At 40.7% G+C, this 12,731-nt stretch overlaps 1 protein-coding gene across 1 annotated transcript in view; it reads right to left on the bottom strand.

Annotated features, from left to right (window-relative positions):
- LOC105484509 (sterol O-acyltransferase 1) overlaps window positions 1–12,731 on the bottom strand; it is a 65,095-nt gene that overhangs the window by 38,346 nt on the left and 14,018 nt on the right. The gene's annotated exons all lie outside the window — the stretch shown is intronic.

Raw genomic sequence — 12,731 nt, 5'->3', positions numbered from 1 at the left:
GGGCCTGCCCAAAATGGGAAGTCTAACAGGATACTGCCACATAAAGCTAGGGACCACACATAAGGCTACAACTTCAGTGTTTAAGAAAGAAACCAAAACAGAAGGAAATGTGTCTGTCTCTACTCAATGCTGTGCAGAGAGGGAAAATTTGCCCCAAGAAATCATAACCCCCTCACTAGAATTTGCAATCTAAACTCACACTATCTACGTGGTCTGAAAAATCTAAGATAAATATGTTCTAAAGCTAATCCAGGTTGGGTCTCCAGGCTACTGGCAGACACAAGTGAAATTCCTCCCTGGAAGATTACAATATCAATCAAGGCTGTACAGAATTCCAACAGATAAAGTTACCATAAAAAGGAGAAGCTCGTCCCAGCTACTCGGGAGGCTGAGGAAGGAGAATCGCTTGAACCTGGGAGGCGGAGGTTGCAGTGAGCCGATATTGCACCACTGCACGCCAGCCTGGATGACAGAGTGAGACTGTCTCAAAAAAAAGAAAAAAAGAAAAAAAAGCAAAATAGTCAAACTTCATAAAACATACTAGGAAACTAGGCAGAATAAATGGGAAACAGCAGAAACAGCCAAGAGATGCAGAGCTGAAAAACTAAAGATAATGGAATTGTTACTTTTAGGACAAAAAAGATCAGAATGATTAATATGTTAAGGGAAATAAAAGTGAAACTTGAAAACATAGAAAAGGAAGGCAGGGCGTGGGGGTGCACACTTGTAATCCTAGTGCTTTAGGAGGCTGGTGGGGAGGATTGTTTGTTGCCAGGAGTTCAAGACCAGCCTGGACAACATAGCAAGACCCCATCTCTAAAAAAAAAAAAAAAAGTTTTAAAATAAGCCAGGCATGGTGGTGCATGCCTGTAGTCCCAGCTACCTGGGAGGCTGAGGTGGGAGGGTCACTTGAACCCAAGAATTTGAGCCTGCAGTAAGCGTGATCACACCACTGCACTCCAACCTGGGCAACAGAGTGAGACGCTGTCTCGAAAAAAAAAAGGAAAGAAAAAAAGAAGGAAAACATAAGCAAGAACAAGAAACCATTTAACCAAACAGATTTGAAAAAAACCAACAAGATTTCTCAAAACAAAAAAAATTGAAGTTTCAAATTCAATGGATAAATTAAACAGTAGATCAAACATGTCTGAAGAGAGTACTAGTAAATGGGAATATAGATCAAAGGAAATTATACAGAAGATAGTCCAGAGCAATAGTGACAGAGAATAATAGAGAGGCTAAAAGACATAGAAGAGGTCCAACCAAACAGCCAATTGGAAATGGGAGCCAACCACAGCTGCACTAGAGATGGAGGAAAGTTCCACAACAAATACTTCTTTTTTTTTTTTTTTTTTTTTTTTTTTGAGACGAGTCTCGCTCTGTCGCCCAGCCCAGGCTGGAGTGCAGTGGCGCGATCTCGGTTCACTGCAAGCTCCGCCTCCCGGGTTCACGCCATTCTCCTGCCTCAGCCTCCCGAGTAGCTGGGACTACAGGCGCCCACAACCGCGCCCGGCTAATTTTTTGTATTTTTAGTAGAGACGGGGTTTCACCGTGGTCTCGATCTCCTGACCTTGTGATCCGCCCGCCTCGGCCTCCCAAAGTGCTGGGATTACAGGCGTGAGCCACCGCGCCCGGCCCACAACAAATACTTCTGACTTGGAATTTCTGCAGACTATAATGGAGGAAATCATTATGTTATACAGCCTTAGGGCGAATATGAATGATCATAAAGATATAATGATTCAGGCTAGGCATGATGCCTCACGCCTGAAATCCTCACACTTTGGGAGGCCAAGTGGCGAGGATCAGTTGAGCCTAGGGGTTTGAGGCCATCTTGGGCAATGTAGCAAGACCCCATCTCTACAATAAATGTTTTTAAAAATACAATGGTTCAAAAGAAAGTCTCAGAGGATATTTAATGTGCCAAGAATAAAGAAAAATGCCATACCTCAACCAGAAATGATTACAAAGGATGACAAAGATTATGTCCAAGAATATGAGTTCATGGCTGGGCATGGGGGCTCATGCCTGTAATCCCAGCACTTTGGGAGGCCGAGGCGGGCGGATCACCTAAGGTCAGGAATTCGAGACCAGCCTGGCCAACATGGCGAAACCCTACCTCTAAAAACTATAAAAATTATCCAGGCATGGTGGCAGGCACCTATAATCCCAGCTACTTAGGGGGCTGAGGCAGGGACAATTGCTTGAACCCAGGAGGCAGAGGTTGCAGTGAGATGAGATCGCGCCACTGCATTCCAGCCTGGGAGACAGAATGAGACTCCATCTCAAAAAAAAAAAAAAAAAGAAAAAAAAGAAAAAAAGTTTGACAGGCCGTGGTGCTGTGCGCCTGTAGTCCCTGACACTTGGGAGACTGAGGCAGGACAATCGCTTGAACCTGGGAGGTGGAAGCTACAATGAGCCGAGATCATGCCACTGCACTCTAGCTTGGGCAACAGAGCGAGACTCTGTCTCAAAAAAATAAATAAATAAAACGAAAAAAAAATGTGAATTCATCGACTTTATAATATCTGATGCAAATAAAAGGTGCCATGAAGAAAATGGAATAAAAATTGAACTAAATAAGTCTAAAGACATCCCATATTCATTGACTAGAAGATTTAATATTGTTAATATGGCAATGCTCCCCAATTCTTCCATACATTTAAAGCAATCCTCACCAAAATTTCACCTGGCTTCTTTGCAGAAATTGACAAGCTGATCCTAAAATCATATAGAAATTCAAGAACACAGAATAGTCATACAAATCATGAAAAAGAAAATAATATAGCTGGAAAACTCACACTTCCCAATTTTAGAGACAGACACATAGATGATCAATGGAAAAGAACTGAGAGTCCAGAAATAAACAAACATTCACCTTTATGATTATTAATAACTGATTTTCGACAAAGGTGCCAAGAAAAATGCAGAAAGATTCTTCTTTTCAACAAATAGAGCTGCGACAACTGAATAGCCACATGAAAAAGCATGAATATGGACCTGGAACTCACACCATATGTAGAAACTAACTCACAGGCCGGGCGCGGTGGCTCAAACCTGTAATCCCAGCACTTTGGGAGGCCGAGACGGGCGGATCACGAGGTCAGGAGATCGAGACCATCCTGGCTAACACCGTGAAATCCCGTCTCTACTAAAAAATACAAAAAAAACTAGCCAGGCGAGGTGGCGGGCGCCTGTAGTCCCAGCTACTCGGGAGGCTGAGGCAGGAGAATGGCGTGGACCCGGGAGGCGGAGCTTGCAGTGAGCTGAGATCCGGCCACTGCACTCCAGCCTGGGCGACAGAGCGAGACTCCGTCTCAAAAAAAAAAAAAAAAAAAAAAAAAAAAGAAACTAACTCACAAAGGATCAAACACCTAAAAATATAGAAGAAAACAGAGGCCTTGGACTAGACAATGACTTCTTTTTTTTTTTTTTTTGAGATGAATTTGCAGATGAATTTTTAAAATTGAGAATTTGTATTTTCTCATTTACTCTACATGGTAATAGCTTAAGTATTTTTATTTCAGCATTGACAATTGCTATTGTATATTTTGCCTAAAAAGGATGATTTAAGTCATTCAAATTTATAAAAGCAATTTCCCAGAAAAAATACACTGAACAGAAATATTTACTTTGCCAAAATGAACTTTAGAGGCATATTTGGGGTAATTAAAGCTTAATAACCCCTTCCTTTAAAAACAAACCATAAAAACATAAAAACAAACTCATATGCATACTGCTTTATAATCTGCTTTTTTCACTTAATATATTGTAGACATTTTTCCCTGTCATTACATATTCTTCTATATTATTTTCATCGCCCTATTACTCTATTTTTATGGTAGAAATATAATTTAATCTTCTATTGAACGTTTCTTTTAATAGTATGTCACTTGAAAAAAGACATGAAGAATGAGAAGGTACAAAATGCATCTAATCAGAGCTCTATAAAGAGAGACAATATTTGAGGTGATTATAGCTGAGAATTGGCCAGAACTACTGAAAGATACAAATTCTAGGATAAAGTCAAAGAATTCCAAGCAGGACAAATAACCTACTTAGAGCCAGGCGTGGTAGCTCACGCCTGCAATCCTAGCACTTTGGGAAGCTGAGGCAGGTGGATCACCTGAGGTCGGGAGTTTGAGACCAGCCTGATTAACATGGAGAAACTCTGTCTCTACTAAAAATACAAAATTAGCCAGGCATGGTGGTGCATGCCTGTAATCCCAGCTAGTCGGGAGGATGAGGCAGGAGAATCGCTTGAACCCGGGAGGCAGAGGTTGTGGTGAGCTGAGATCACACTCCAGCCTGGGCAACAAGAGTGAAACTCCATTTCAAAAGAAATAATCATCATCATCATCTACTTAGACACATCACAGTGAAACTGTCTGACGCAGGGGTTAAAGAAAACTAAAAGCACCCAGAAAGAATTATCAACTACACAAGTACTGCAATTACAACGTGTGCCTGACTTAACATCAGTGGAAGCCAAGAGACAGCGGAATGTCTTCAATTATCGATAGTGGCAGAGTTGATGACTGGGAAGCAGATTAGAGGTCATATGATAACAAGGGCTTTGAGGAAACTAAGAATTTTATGCAGGAAAATACTGAGCTGATATTGGAAGATGGAAAGGATCACGTAACAGAGAAATGCAATAAATACAGACAAAAAGTGATGTTGCAAATGGCAAGGAGAATGGAGAGCAGAGGATTAATTTAAGATATTTACAAATTGGTAACTGATTAAGAAATATAAGGGTAAGACAAATGTCCATTTGATTTTTCAGTAAGTTATATGAATATATTTTTAATTTAGTTCTATGACCAGACCATGGTTTCATAAATAAACTATTTCATAAATAAATGAAGATAAAATGTCAAAAAAAGTCAAAAGAATGCCTAAAAGCTAATATCCACAGGTTTTTTTGGGTTTTTTTTTTTTTTTTTTTCAGACAGGTTCTCACTCTGTTGCCCAGGCAAGGGGGCAGTGGCTATGGCATGATCATAGCTCACTGTGGCCGGGAACTCCTAGGCTCAAGGGATCCTCCCACCTCAGCCTCCCAAGTAGCTAGGACTATAGGCACATGCCACCACACTCACATGCCACCACGCCCACCTAATTTTTTAAAAAACATTTTTGTAAAGACAGAGCCTCGCTATGTTGCCCAGGCTGGTCTTGAATTCCTGGCCTCCAGCAATCCTCAGGCCTTGGCCTCTGAAATTGTTGGGATTACAAGGATGAGCCACCATCCCCACCCACATCCAATGATTTGAAGAACTATTTACCAGCACTCAACTCAAGGCTTCTCAAGTTCTAAAACACTGACCCTGAAACAATGATAAGCCAGGACTGAGGGTGATGTAATTTCTGAATTATCTACCTTACCTCTAGTAACACACTAACTGCTAACACTAGGAGTTAGTTATTTGCTATCTGAAACTTAATAGAACCCCACATAAGTCCATAAGGAAAACTATTCAACATTCTTCCCCTAACTTTCTGATTTCTAAAAAAAATCAGACTTGCAATATTTATCTTCATGAATAAATGCTACCTCTTTTAAAACCTACTATATTTAATGGGCATGTTTAAAATTTATTCCTTGACACGTCAAAAATCTTATTTTAACCAGTTTTGATGAAAATTTTTGTAAAATTATGAATGCTTTGCCACCCTAAAAAAACAAACAAACAAACAAACAAAACACCAGACTTCAGGTATACTGGCTCACACCTATTATTATTCTAGCACTTAGGATAGAGGCAGAGACAGGAGGGTCACTTAAAGCCAGGAGTTTGAGACCAGCCTGAGCAACAAAGCAAGACTCCCATTCTCTACAAAAAATAAAACAAAAATGTACTTTACCCTACATAATCTTCAGGACAAGTAAGAGTGATCCACTGTTGTACTATACTATTATAGTGATACCTTTAGCAAAACCGGAAATGTAGAGCGCAATCAGGCCCCACTCAACAGCCCCAGCAAGCTGCGCCTTTCTACCTAGGCTGCTTCCACAGTGTTCTCCCTAACAATCCTACACTTCTATTACGATAGTCAATTTACTGCAGAAAAGAGACAAATAATCAGGCTTGTTAAACTGGTAACTAATTTACTCAATTTATGTACTCATGCATTAAGTAAAAGCCCACTGAGCACCTAATACATGCAGGGCAAACCCTCCCTCCAGGATCTCAGGAGAAAACTACAAATAGGGAAAAGGACAATACAGAGAAGCGCTGTGGAAGAATGAGGCGTGTAGGAGGCTTTTGCAAAGGAGTCAATATTTGAACTGAGTCTCAAATAATAAAGAAAAATTATGGTGAACAAATGCTAGAAACATTATTCCAGGCAAAGGAATGAAGCTATGAAGACTTGTTGGATTTTTCTGAGGCCTGAAGCTCAGTCAGATGCCTCTAAATGCCATGCTCTCTTTTCTTGACAATACTGTATTTAACAGGCTTTTGTCTAAGGGAAGTTTATCTACTTACTTTCCAGGCCACCAGTTACATTCCTGATCAGTGTTGTCCTATAAACATATAATGTGTGGCTGGGTGCGGTGGCTCACACCTGTAATCCCAGTACTTTGGGAGGTCGAGGCAGGCGGATCACCTGAGGTCGGGTGACCTCATGTGATCATGAGGTCTAACCAACATGGAGACCAGCCCGACCAACATGGAGAAACCCCGTCTCTACTAAAAATACAAAATTAGCCAGGCGTGGTGGAGCATGCCTATAATCCCGGCTACCTGGGAGGCTAAGGCAAGAGAATCGCTTGAACCTGGGAGGCAGAGGTTGGGGTGAGTCGAGATCGCACCACTGCACTCCAGCCTGGGAAACAAGAGCAAAACTGTCTAAAAACAAAACAAAACAAAACAAAAATATATATATATATAAAATGTGAATCACCGTAATATTAAAATGTTCAGGAGCCACATTAAAAAGTAAAAAGAGGCCGGGCGCGGTGGCTCATGCCTGTAATCCCAGCACTTTGGGAGGCCGAGACGGGCGGATCACGAGGTCAGGAGATCGAGACCATCCTGGCTAACACGGTGAAACCCCGTCTCTGCTAAAAATACAAAAAAAAAAACTAGCCGGGCGAGGTGGCGGGCGCCTGTAGTCCCAGCTACTCGGGAGGCTGAGGCAGGAGAATGGCGTAAACCTGGGAGGCGGAGCTTACAGTGAGCTGAGATCCGGCCACTGCACTCCAGCCTGGGCGACAGAGCAAGACTCCGTCTCAAAAAAAAAAAAAAAAAAAAGTAAAAAGAAACAGGTGCAAGTAAGTCTCTGAAATCTGACATATTACAACTATAGTGTTTCTCAGTCCAGACTAGCCACATTTCAAGTGCTCAACCAGACTATATTAAACAGTGTACTTCTAGTGGCAGCCATATTGAACAACGTAATTCTAGATCAAGAATCAGAAAGCTTTTTCCATAAAGGGCAGTATAGTCTGCAACTATGTAACAACTACTCAACTCCACTGTTGCAGCATGAGAAAGTACTACAAACACAAAAGAATGAACATAGCCACCTTTGCCAACTTTGTTCTTAGACGGCCAAGTGTACCGTAAATCTGGTTGGCAAATAAAACGGACAAGTACATACACATTATTTTTTATAATACAACACAGCTATGGTGAACACTGATGGTTGCTTCCCAAATAAGGACATGCATGTCACTGCCTTTGCCAAAAACTGACTTAAAAATGGGCCTGAGTATCAGGTAGCAAAGAGATGACCCACTCAAGCTTACTGACTGGGAAAAATTTAAAGAGGTCCTTTTTGTAAGTGTGTGGTCAGAGTTTAAGAAAACCAACAAAGGATGGTAAGGATAATATGGAATTCTAGGGTAGTAATAAACATCATGAAAGCTGTTACCATCCTGAGGCCAGAAAGGGCAAAGTGGGGAAAGGGTTAGTGGAACTCGGAGAGAACTCTTTGGAGAGAAATATTAGAGAGGAGCGATCGTTACCTACCAGGGAGAGAAACTTAGTTACAGACACACCCACCTTACTCTCTGCTCTTAGATCTCCTGAAGTTCCCCCACTGGCCAAGCCTACCAGAACCACACAGGGCATTGGAGACTATTGTTGCAGTTCTTAAGGTTAGTCTCCCAGGAAACAAAGTAGGGTAGAAAAGACTGGAGAAGCAAAAGGTAGATAGCTAGCATAACTCGTAATCGAACTCTGGCCCATGAGACATGAGAAGTCTGTTGGGGAATTTCTATGGAAGGTTTCATCGCTAAAGAGAAAGACAGGGAAAGAGACAGTTTCTCTTCTGATAGAAGTCATTGTTTTGGTTTTCTAGTTTTCTCAACCAGAACGGACTTACTAACTCTGTCATTACTTCTATCCGTCCCTTATCACCACCACCCATTTCCTGGACCCACCAAGCCACACGCTGACTCCAGATATTACCTGCTATCTGCCTTCTGACTCCAAATTGCCATGCACTACAGAAAAAATTAGGAAAATGGGCCCATTTTAAACTGCTGCTGTCAAGCCTTAGGCAGGCCTGCAATGAAAATATGCAATCTTTGTCTTTGCCTCTTGATGAATTTCTGTGACATTCCTCACAAAAGTGTTTCGAAACCTTTTCCATTTTCAAGTCCCAGCCCCACCAAGTAACTTTTTAGTTGTTCAGTTTTGCTACCAATCCTTAAATGTCTTCTATGTTTCTTAATTTTCGCTGTCTTTCATCCTCTTCTCCAACATTTCTGTGTCAGAGGAAAGAGCAGCCCATCTCTTTTTCAAGACTAACCCTGCAAACTACTATTATCTTGATCTTTCCCTATTCAAAAAGTTCAACCCATTGAGTCAATAATATTGTCCACATTTACATTTCTGAGACAATTTGTTCTTTAAAAATCATGTTTCAGAAATTATGACATGGATGTCATCAATGCTATTGAAAATAAAATCTGTGGTTCCCCTAACACTTACTTATCAAGTATTACATATTAAATTTGTTTTAAAAAAATAAGTAACTAAACATCAAACCTGTGATTTAACAATTTATTACTTAGGTTGAGAATAAATTTTTAAGTGAATTTTTTAAAGTTACATAGTAATAGTAATATAATGGCAACATAACTGAAATTTGAGAAATGATTTTTTCTAAAAAAACCAGTCCTTTTGAAGATCACTTAACCCTCATGACATGCTGTACTTTTCCTTCTAATACAAAATGTTCTGAGAAAGAAGTTTACACTTCTTATCTTTGCTTTCTTGCTAGCCAATATTTTCCACCCATTTCTGCAACTCTTCTTTCCCTGAAGACATTACAGCCTCCAAATTTCTAAATCCCCATCCTTGTTAAATCTGCTACAAATTTTAACATATAGTCTTGCTCTGTCACCCAGGCTGGAGTGCAGTGGTGCAATCCCAGCTCACTGTGACCTCTAACTCCTGGGTTCAAGCAATCCTCCCACCTCAGCCTCCTGAGTAGCTTGGGCTACAGGCACATGTTACCATGCCCACCTACTTTCTTTTATTTTTGTAAAGATGGGGTCTTGCTATGTTGCCCAGACTGGTCTTAAACTCCTGGCCTCAAGCAATCCTTCCACCTCAGCCTCCCAAAGTGCTTGGATTATAAGCGTGAGCCACCAATCTGGCCTCATTTCTATTTTTAAAATAAAGAAACTGAGATTCAAAGAAATTAAACATCTTGTACACTGTCACATGGCCAATAAGTAACTGAGCCTGAAGAAATCCATGTCTTCTGACCCCTAGCATTAAAAAAAAAAAAAAAAAAAAAAGCCAGCCAACCTATGTGATTATACTCCTAAAGATGACTAAGGAATACTAATCAGTGACTAATAACCAATTTTCAAGTTTCAGTTCTTTTAACAAATGTTATCTTCATCTACTTGTGGCAAGAACAGAACTAGCTAACGTGTAGGCACTGACTAATTTATTGCCTAGAAATTCAAACTCATTTTTAAATCCTGATTGCTTTCTAAAAAACTCTTACTGACCATGTCTTAGAACACCTACATTCCAGCTTCACTTTCTTCTCCACAAAGCAATACAAAAGTCACTTGAAAAATCACCTTTATGTCCATAGTATGGTTAGGCTTGGAAGTATTTCTTGAGTCAATCACTTTTCAATCTTAATAATAAAAGGGAAGATAGTAAAATCCAACTGTAATCGTCTATTGCTCCACTGACCACGAAAACTTTACAAAGTTCTCAACTACTCACATGTCTGCACTACTTCAGAAAAATGGAATCTGAGCTAGAAATGTGGATTAGTGTATGTTCATACAGAAACAAAGACTTAATAGTTAATGTTCAAACAACTAGCTAGCCATTTTGGAAAACTAAAAATTTAGATTCCCCAATGATGAATGCATCACTCAAAAATAAATTTCACGTGGATCAAATATGTCACTATAAAACACCACAAAAGTAAACAAAAGTCGTGTTTTCTTTTTTTTCATAATCTTGAATGATTTCTAAGCATGATCAAAAAACCCTATAAGCAGCCAGGCGTGGTGGCTCATGCCTGTAATCCCAGCACTTTGGGAGGCTGAGGTGGGTGGATCACTTGAGGTCAGCAGTTCGAGACCAGCCTGGCTGACGTGGTGAAACCCTGTCTCTACCAAAAATACAAAAATTAGTGGGGCATGGTGGCACATGCCTGTAATCCCAGTTACTCAGGGGGCTAAGGCAGGAGAACTGCTTGAACCCGGGAGGCAGAGGCTGCAGTGAGCCAAGATCATGCCATTGCACTCCACTCCAGCCTGGGCAACAGAGCGAGACTCCATCTCAAAAAACAAAAACAAAACAAAACAAAAAAAACACTACACCAATTAAAAGAATATCTGATATATAAAAACAAAACATGGCAAAGCATACATACATAAGCAAAGTCAAAAGACAAATCACTAGTCAGAAAATATTCAAAGTACACAATCAAAGGATTAATTTCTTTAATATAGAAAAAGCTCTTGAAAATAATAACCACCAGATAAGGAATAAAAGTGAGCAAAGGATACGAACACGACTTTTTTTTTTTTTTTTTTTTTTTTTGAGACGGAGTCTCGCTCTGTCGCCCAGGCTGGAGTGCAGTGGCCGGATCTCAGCTCACTGCAAGCTCCGCCTCCCAGGTTTACGCCATTCTCCTGCCTCAGCCTCCCGAGTAGCTGGGACTACAGGCGCCCGCCACCTCGCCTGGCTAGTTTTTTGTATTTTTTAGTAGAGACGGGGTTTCACGGTGTTAGCCAGGATGGTCTCGATCTCCTGACCTCGTGATCCGCCCGTCTCGGCCTCCCAAAGTGCTGGGATTACAGGCTTGAGCCACCGCGCCCGGCCGAACACGACTTTTAAAGAAAAAAAAAAGGTCAATAAATACGAAAAAATTTCCACACCTCACTTAAAATTAATGAGAACAAATTTATGCTATACGTATACTGTCTTTCACCCATCAAATCGGGAATTTTAAAAGACTGGTAAGATTATTGCAAAGAGTGCGGTGAAACAGTATAAATAGGAATATAAAGTGGCATAACATTTTTTAAAGGAAATTTGATAATATCTAAATTTTAAATGCAAAAGCCCTTTGACATAGCAATTTCACTTTTAAGAATGTATCCTGTCTGGGTACAGTGGATCACGCCTGTAATCCCAGCACTTTGGGAGGCTGAGGCAGGTGGCGCACTAGGTCAGGAGTTCGAGACCAACCTGACCAACATGGTGAAACCCTGTCTCTACTAAAAATACAAAAATTAGCCAGGCATGGTGGCGTGCCCCTGTAATCCTAGCTACTCAGGAAGCTGAGACAGGAGAATCGCTTGAACCAGGGAGGCGGAGGTTGCAGTGAGCCGAGATCGCACCACTGCACTCCAGCCTGGGAGACAGAAGGAGACTCCGTTTCAAAAAAAAAAGAATGTATCCTATAGGTACACCAGTATAAGTAAGCAATGATGCTGTTTCAATAATGCTCTCTGTAGCACTGTCTGTAATACTGCAACTCTGGAAACAGCCTAAGTTTCCATCAATAAGGGACAAGTTAAATAAACCACCAAGCATCTGTACAGCAGAAATACTACACAGGTATTTAAAAGAATTACATATACTAAATGAAAAGATATCTGAGACTTACAAAGTATAGAAGAAACAAATTGCAGATGAGATCTTAAATATGATCCCACATGTAAAAAAAAAAAAGTTACTTGTGGGAGGAAGTATTACTTAATAACTTTCTATGGTGTTTGAATTTTTTCAATGAGTATTACTTTAAAATTTAAAAAAATTTATATTCACATTTTAGCAATTTGTTTAATAAAACCAAACTTTTTTTTTTTTTTAGACAGAGTCTTACTCTGTCGCCCAGGCTGGAGTGCAGTGGCGCGGTCTCGGCTCACTGCAACCTCCATCTCCCGGGTTCAAGCAATTCTACTGCCTCAGCCTCCTGAGTAGCTTGGATTACAGGCACCCACCACCACGCCCAGCTGATTTTTGTATTTTTAGTAGAGACAGGGTTTTATCATGTTGGTCAGGCTAGTCTCGAACTCCTGACCTCAAGCGATCCGCCCGCCTCGGCCTCCCAAAGTGCTGGGATTACAGGCGCCAGCCACCGTGCCCAGCCATCTGGGAACTATATTACTCAACTAGAGTAACTTTGGCTTATTTTTCTTTTATCACTACGTCTGTATTAACTGTGTAGGCTAACTATATATGCAAGAAGATAATTTGCCTTATTACCACTGAACTGTTACAACATCA

The sequence above is a fragment of the Macaca nemestrina genome, chromosome 1, assembly GCF_043159975.1.
Source record: "Macaca nemestrina isolate mMacNem1 chromosome 1, mMacNem.hap1, whole genome shotgun sequence".
Taxonomy (NCBI): domain Eukaryota; kingdom Metazoa; phylum Chordata; class Mammalia; order Primates; family Cercopithecidae; genus Macaca; species Macaca nemestrina.
This window is presented reverse-complemented; position numbering and strand designations above follow the sequence as displayed.